Raw genomic sequence first — 8,155 nt, forward strand, 5'->3', positions numbered from 1 at the left:
TGCCGTGCACCCTGCTCGTGCCAAACCTGAGCTGAGCTCCCCTTTCCCCCCATGAGCCTCTTGGGTGTCCCGGGCATGGGCAGCTGGGCGCCTGTGCTGAGAAAGCCTGGAGCAGTGAGCTGGTGAATGTCAGAGTGAGGGCTTCACCCCAACCCTGCACAGTCGTCGGAGGGAGAGCGTCTCCACGTCTTCCTGGAAGCCTGGTCCCTGGGGTTCAGAGCCCCAGCTTGCCGCCCCTTGGTTGTGCGGCTGCCAGAGGCCACGGCTGCCCCCGGCCAGCACCAGCCAGAGCTCAGCACACACGGGTGCTGGTAGCAGTGGAGGGGCGGGTGCCTGGTCCAGCTCTGGGCCCAGCAGGCTGTCCTGGCTGGGTCTGGGGTACACCCCCACTGCCCCGCATGGAGGGTGGCTCTAATAAGATACTGCAAGCTTTTCTCACAGTTCTGGGGGCCCAAAGCCCGACCTCACGGTGGAGCAGGGGGCTCCGTCCTGGCTCCTCTGCCCCTGGTGACCCCGGGCTACAGCTGTGCCCCGCTTCATGTAACAGCCCCAGTCCTGTTGGATCAGGCCACCCTGCCCCAGTGTGGCCGCACCCTAACCAGTCACGTCTTCCAGGACCTTATTTCCCAATAAGGCCACGCGCTGGGGTCTGGACTTGAACATGGCTTTTGGGGGACCCCTCGAGATGGAGGCTGAACAGGGCAGGTGACAGTGGCGACCTGTGGTTCCACACCCCCATCCAATCACGGGAACACGTGTGCCTCAGGTTCCCGGGGGGCAAGGCAGCCCCTGGGTCCCAGGGTAGCAGGGCTGGGCTGAAGGGGCTCTGGAGGAGGGGGCCCCTGGGGCACCCCTCCCCTCCCTTCACTCTGCTTGCTGTCCCCAGGCAACCTGCCCTCCACCCCCTGGGGGCGTGTCACCCGCTCACACCTGTGCACGTCGTTGTATCTGTGTCCTAACCGTACCCGTGATGCTCCCTGCACCAGCCCAGGCAGAACGCCCCCTTGGGAGACTGGGAGGTCCCCATCCGTCCCCAGTGGGCCTGGTGCCCAAAGGGACACTAGAGGAAAGAAAAACAATTTCCCGTCCCAGGTGCATCCTTCCAGCCCCGGCCAATTGCGGGAGGATGGGGGGCGGGGGGAGGGGGAGATGGTGGTGTAGACCCACCTCTGCCACCCCTCCCCACTGGTCCAGGTGAGGCCGTGGCCCGAGCCACCTCACCGGCTCTGTCACGCCCAGGCCTGACCCTGGCCAGCCGTCCTCAGCGCCGCCCCACCTGTGGGCACCTGCCACGCACCTGGCGGCCCCCTCTCAGCCCTCCCTGCCTCTCACGACATCGTCTCCCAGCACGGGAGGCCCGTCCGTCTGCTCTACGGATGAGCCAGGGCGGCCTCACCTGAGGGTCCTGGCTGGGCCGCGGTTTGCTGACTGGGCCTTACCCCTCGCCGGGCCGCGGCCCTGAGAGGCCTCGAGGAGGAGCGGGGATCCCAGGGAGAGGCCCAGGGTCCTGGGGAGAGGCCAGCATGGGCCCTAGGGGTGCTGGCTCGGGGGAGGTGGCCAGGATGCCCCCAGCCATCCAGAGACCAAGCCCCCCCACCCCGGGCTCCCACAGAACCCGCGGCCCCTCATTCACGGGGACCCTTGGCCGGTGGGGAGGGGTCAGAGGTGGGGGTGGGGGTGGGGGTGGGGGTGGCCAGGAGTGCCCCCAGGCCAGCTCCCACCCCGCCGCCTCCCTCCCCTGCCTGCCCCCCCCCACTGCCCCCGTCCCCCCCCCACGAGGCCGCTGCTGCCAGGCCCTGGGGGATGGGCACAGCCTGCAGGAGCCGCCCCCGTGGGACCCCCACCCCAGAACCCGGTGGCTCCCGGCCAGCCTCTGCCCTGGGTTTCCAGCCGGGTGAGGGGAGAGGGGGAGAGGAGAAGGCCGGGGACCGGCCCCCCAGCGCACTGACGCCTGAGCGAAAAGAACACTCGGTTTTACCAACCGCTGTTTCCAAATAATCTCCAGTAAAAAGAACACGCAGTTTCAGCCCTGTTTCCAAATAATCTCATCACCCGGAGAAAGAGCCTATTCTTCCGCTGAGGTTGGGGCCCCAGCCCTCCCTCCTGCCCCGAGGCCCCCCGAGAGCGTCCCCCCGGGGGCCACGAGGTCCCTGCAGGGAGGGGCCGTGGGGGGAGCGGTGGGGTCACAGGCGCGGCTCGAACCGGCCGGATGCTGAGACACACGCAGGAAATAGCTCGAGGCCCAGGTGGGGCGATGCCACCTGCGGGAACGCTGGACACCCGCCGCGCGGCATTCCTGCGGACTCGTCACCGGCTCTGTCCTCAGGGCCGCAGGATGCACGCTCGCACGCTCTCGCACACGCCGTCTGTGCGCCCCCCGCCCCGTCTGCCCCGTCTGGCCTGGCACACACGGCGAGCGCCAGAGAGAGGCAGGGAGAGCCAGGCCTCACCAGGAGGGTGTCCGGGCTCCAGGCCCCCCTGCCCGGGTCTTGGGTGTGTGGGGAGCAGAGGGCAGCCCCCAACATTACCCGAGACTGAATGGAATTAGGAAGGTGAATCTGCCCCCCCAGATAGATCCCGTGACACACCCCCAGGGCAAACAGCAGGTGCCACGGATCTCTGCCTGTGGCACCCCTGCCGGCCAGGCAGCTCCCCGACCCGAGGGCACAGTTCTGGGGGGCCAGGCTGACTCCTGGGGAGGAGCCAGGACCCCCGGCTGCCAGCCCAGGGGGGCCGGTCCCCAGCACTTCCCTCCCAGGCTTGCTGGGAGGGTCCCCTTGGAGCGGAGAGTGACAGTGCTGAGAGCCAGCTGGGATGGGAGAGCGTGCCGCACCCTGGGGCTGCCGCACTGGACACTGACCCCAGCACTCCTCCCTGCAGGCTCTGAGGCAACTCCGTCCCACGTCTGTCCCGGCTTCTGGGGACTGCTGGAAGCCCTTGGCCTCTGTCCTCACCACCCTCTTCTCTGTGTGTCCCCCTCCTCTCCTGACAGGGACCCCAGGTATAGTGACATTGGGCCTGCCCTGCTCTGGTTTGGCTGCCTTTTAACTCGTCCCATCTCCAAGAGTCCTGTTTCCAAATAGGGTCCCATTCCAAGGTTCCAGGTGGACGTGGACTTGGGGGGGTCCCACTCCACCCACGACAGCCTCCAAGGACAGATGGACTTTGGCCATGCCCTGGCCTCGGGGGGGGCTGTCGCCGTTTGGCTCAATTCTGTCCACCTCCCTCCTGCCGCCGCTGCTCTGAAATCACTGCCAAGGAAAAGCAAACCCCAAACCAAAGCACAACTTCCACTTCTTTCTGCTTGTAAAAGCACTGCATGTTTGACACAGCACATTTCAAAAAGGAGTACACTTGAAAACCATCCGCAGTCTCACCCCCCAGAACTGACTGGGTTTTCTGAGACTGCCGTCAGGCTTCCCCTTCTCTTCTCCTCTAAGGACCCTCCTTGGATTTAGGGCCCCACCCCCATCCAAGTGGTCTCATCTCGATGCCCTTCACTTGCTCACATCTGCAAAGACCCTTTTTCCAAATAAGGCTGCATTCCCAGGTTCCAGGAAGACATGAAATTTAGTAACAGCGGCAACCCTCTGCGCTCACTTTTCAGCACATGCACTTGCTCTGGTGGCTATGTAGCTCAGACCATGCAGCACACGTAGTTTTGTAGCTTCTGTCTTCCCTCACATCATATTAGGAGCGTCTACCTGAGTATGCCCAGAAGGTCTTCACAAACCTGATGTGCGTGTGGCTCGGTTACATCATCTCCTAGACATGCTGCCTCGTAGCTGGGCCCTTGCCGTTGGGCGTTCAGGCTGCTCTCCCTTTGCCCCTTTGAGCCCCGTGACGCCAGACAGGTCACCTGAGTGCCAGGTGGATGGAGCCAGGTGGGCCTGCAGCTCCCAGTGCGGCCCCAGCATATAAACCCTCACTGAGTGCCGGGAGTCCCTCTTGCTGTCCGGGCCCCACCGTCTAAGGTGGAGGAGCTGCCGTCTGGTTCAGCCTCAGGGCCCCGGAGGTGTCAGGGCGTTGGGAGAGAAGCAGCCAAGTCAGGGCCCAAGGCGGGGAAGCATGGGGGGGGTACCGCTCCCGGGACAGCCCACAGCTCTCCAGGAAGGGGGTGTGTTGGGGCCCAGCCTGGGAAGGGACAGAGGGGCTGTGCCCAGGTGGCGGCTCTGGGCTCCCACGCTGGGTCCTGCCCTCCTCTGAGCCTCTCCTCCCTGTGCCGTCAGTGGAGCCTATGAACCAGCACTCGCCGGCAGAGCCCTTAGCATAAGGGACAGTCCTCCCCGTGCCCTTGGGGCCTGCCCCGACCCCGCTCACCGCCTCGGGCTGACCGTCCCCACCTGGCCCAGCGCCCGGGAGGCGGGCGGGAACCCGTGGGCACAGGCCTCCTGCTGCCCCAGTGGGACAGTTCCTGCATTTGGGGCACGTCCAGAGGGGCCACCAGGCTGAGGGAGGGGGTTGAACGGGAGGGGGTCTCCAGGCCCTGCAGTGTGTCCAGCAGCCGCCCCCCACCCTGGGCACGCCTCTGCCCCCCAACCCCCTCCCCGAGAACTGGGCGCAGGCGGGGCCCTCCTGGGGGACACCTGGGACCCGCTCATGCCTGGCCACACCTGCCCCTCCCAGGGATCCCCAAGTCCCTCTTGTACTCCTCCCACCAGGTGACTAGGAGGGTCTCCCAGCTGCACTCAGACACTGTCCCCCCGGACTCGTGTGGGGCTGCCAGTCAGGTGGGGATGCCTTTCCCCTTCCAGAGTTGGGACAGGGGCTGTGGGGTGCACAGCTGTGGAGAAGAATGGCTGGGCCAGGGGCTGGAGGCAGAGGGGCCCCAGAGGGAGCTCTGGCTGCTGCCCTCTGAGGACGGGGGTGCCCTGGGGGTGCAGAATGGGGCACGTTCACGTCCACCTCTTGCTCGGAGGCAGCAGGGACGGCGGGCTGGGGGGCACAGGGTTGGGGCAGGGACCTGGGAGGCCGTCTCCCCATGGTCCAGGGACACCGGAGGGACTTGGGGAACGGCCACAGGCATTTTCCAGAGGAGCCAGGCGCCCCCTGCCCTGTGCCACTAAGCCCCAGCCTGCACTTACTGAGGGGGCACAGGGGAGCCTCAGGGCAGGGGCATCCTGCCCGCCCCAGGGAGGCTCGGGACACAGGGCAGTTTCTCTCTCACCACAGCGCCTGCCCCCAGTGGGTCCCCGGGGGATGTCCGTCCATACGTCCATCCATCCAAGCACTGATGGAGCCAAAGCCACCCCTCTTCCTGGGCCCCACCTGCCCTCGCCCAGGTGGCCCCCACGAGGTCTCTTCCCTGGGCCTCTGGGCTCCTGCCCCAGACAGCAGCAGGGCCCAGTGACTGGGCTGGTTGCCATGGGAACCCTGCATCCACGGCCTCTACCCCCAACCCCGCGGCCTCTCCCCACACTGTGGCCTCTTCCCCTGTGGCTGGCTGTGCGTCAGCCCCGGCTCCACCTTCTCACCCGTTCAGGGCTTCCCAGCTGCTCTGTCCACCGGGCCCAGCCGGGGCCCCCTGTAATTTCGGAATCACTTTGGCCGAGGGAGGGGCCTTGGAGGCCCTGTGCTCCGGCCTGGGGTCCTGGGCCTGGGGAAGGAGGGGTTGGCCACGTCCCCTCAGCACTTGGGGTCCTCCCTCCCATAGCATCCCAGACACAAGGCCCCTGGCCCAGGGCCCTCTGTTAGGTTGGGGAGGGGGGTGGAGGCTGCTTACCTGCCCACGAGGGCCTGCAGCCAGAACACCTGGGCCAGGTGCCTCCAGGTGAGTTACACCCACCGCAGACCCTCACCCAAGGGAAACTGAGAACTCACCAGACTGCTCAAGATGCCTGGCTTCTGGCTTCCAGGCCAGGAGCAAATTGCCAAGGGCCTTGACTCTTTTCTTTTTCTATTTTTACTATTTTATTGTGGCAACATAAGGATAGCACAACATTTCCCATTTTGCATTCACCATGTTGTGCCACCAGCCCTGCCGTCCATCTCCGAGCCCTTCCCAACACCGCAGATAGAAACCAATAAGCCATAACTCCCACCTCCACGCCTACCCCAGCCCCTGGGAACCACAAATCTACCTGCTGCTGCTATGGATTTGCTCATCCTAGGTATTTCCTGCAGGTGAGGGGACACGGTGATGGTCCTTTGTCCCCAGGGGTCATCCACGTTGCAGTGGTGCCAGAGCTTCATCCGTCTTTACAGCCGGGTCGTATCCATCCACGGCAAACACACGTCTACCTGTGATCCCCTGGGCAGGCCCGCTGAAATGACAGCAAAGAGATTTGTTCACTTGTGTTCCAGTTTGCTAATGCTGCGGAATGCAAAACACCAGAAATGGACTGGCTTTTATAAAGAAGGTTTGTTTGGTTACACAGTTACAGTCTTAAGGCCATAAAAGTGTCCAAGGTAACACATCAGCAATCAAGTACCTTCACTGGAGGATGGCCAATGGTGTCCGGAAAACCTCTGTTAGCTGGGAAGGCACGTGGCTGGCGTCTGATTGCTCCCAGGTTGCGTTTCAAAATGGTGTTCTCCAAAATGTTGTTCTTGGGGTGTTTTGTCTTCTTTTAGCTGCAGCTCCTCTTCAAAATGTCACTCTCAGTTGCTCTGAGCCCCTGTCTGTGAGCTCTTTATATGGCTCCAGTGATTTAATTCAGACCCACCCTGAATGGAAACACCTCCATGGAAATTATCCAATCAAAGTTATTGCCCACAGTTGATTGAGTCACATCTCCATGGAAACACTCAATCAATAGGTTCCAACTTAATCAACACTAATACGTCTGCCCCCACAAGACTGCATTAAAGAACATGGCTTTTTCTGGGGGACATAATATATACAAACCAGGACAACTTGTTTGTTAAGTTATAAACTCACAAAGAAAAGGAAAGGAGACAAAAGCCATACAATTTTGGAAGCCGGAAAATGATCTGTTTTAAACTGCAGACCCCTCAAGGTTTGGGGAACCATGGGAAGTGGGGGTGGGGGGGCCGCAAGCAGGAGGAGGGCACAGTGCTTGTTTCACAAGCAGCTGGGTCTCGGGCAGCTGCACAACCCCCCACCCCACCCCACCTCACCCCCCAGGCAGGAGAGTGGAAGGGTCTTCTCAGGGGATCTGACCAGCCTGGGGCAAAGCAAGCCCTTGTTTTAGTCATACGATGTCCCCCAAAAAAGACATGCTCAGGTCCTGGCCCCTGGTCCCCTGGGTGTGACCTTATTTGGAAATGGGGTCTCTGAAGCCACGATCAGTTAAGAAGAGGCCACGCTGGAGCAGGGAGGGCTGGACCCAATAGGACAGGGTCCTTAGGAGAAGAGATTTGGTCACAGATGGACGGGGTCGAGGCCCTGTGGTGGAGGAGGCAGTGTTGGAGGGATGCAGTGACAAGCCAAGGATACTGGGGACCCCCGGGACCTGGAGGAGGCAGGAAGGAGCTGCCCCGGAGCCTTCGGAGGGAGCACGGCCCCCCGGCCCCCCTGCCTGGGCACCGGCTCCTGCCGCTGTGTCCCCCACCCTGCCCGCCTGCATTCCAGGTGGGCCCACTTTCAAGCGACACTGGCCTGTGCCTTGGGGCTGGGACTTGGTCCCTGGGCAGGAGCTCATTCCCTAGCAGGGCCCAGGAGCACACCAGGGATGGTTTCCCAAAAAGTGAAAAGCCAGCCACCGTGGAGTGCTCCCTGTCCCTGAGCCACACGGCACCACCGGGCCTGCCGGGCCTGCTGCGGACCCCCACCCAGCTCTGGGTCCCAAGCTAAGCCGGCGACCTTCCACATCACCTGGCAGGGGCTGCAGCATCGCCCCAGGAGTGAGACGTGTGGCCTCCAACACCTGACCCCCCAGCAGCTGTGCTTCCTGATTCATGGTGGGAGGCACGAGGAGCAACAGTGGGTCTTTCACTTTGGGGGAGACGCCCCCAAAATGCCCCTTACGGCCGGACCCCTACAATTTTTGTGGATGAGCCAGACCTCTGCATCTTTGCAGGTGTCTCAGGTACCCGGGGCTGCCGGCTGCTGCACCAGAGCACCACCCCTAAACTGGGCAGCTTCAAACAGCAGAAACATATCATCCCCCAGTTGTGGAGGCCAAGAAGCTGTCAGCAGGGCTCTCCCTCCGAAACCTGCAGGGGAGGAGCCTTCCTTGCCCCTTCTCATTTC

This window comes from Choloepus didactylus, chromosome 10 (assembly GCF_015220235.1).
Source record: "Choloepus didactylus isolate mChoDid1 chromosome 10, mChoDid1.pri, whole genome shotgun sequence".
Lineage (NCBI taxonomy): Eukaryota > Metazoa > Chordata > Mammalia > Pilosa > Megalonychidae > Choloepus > Choloepus didactylus.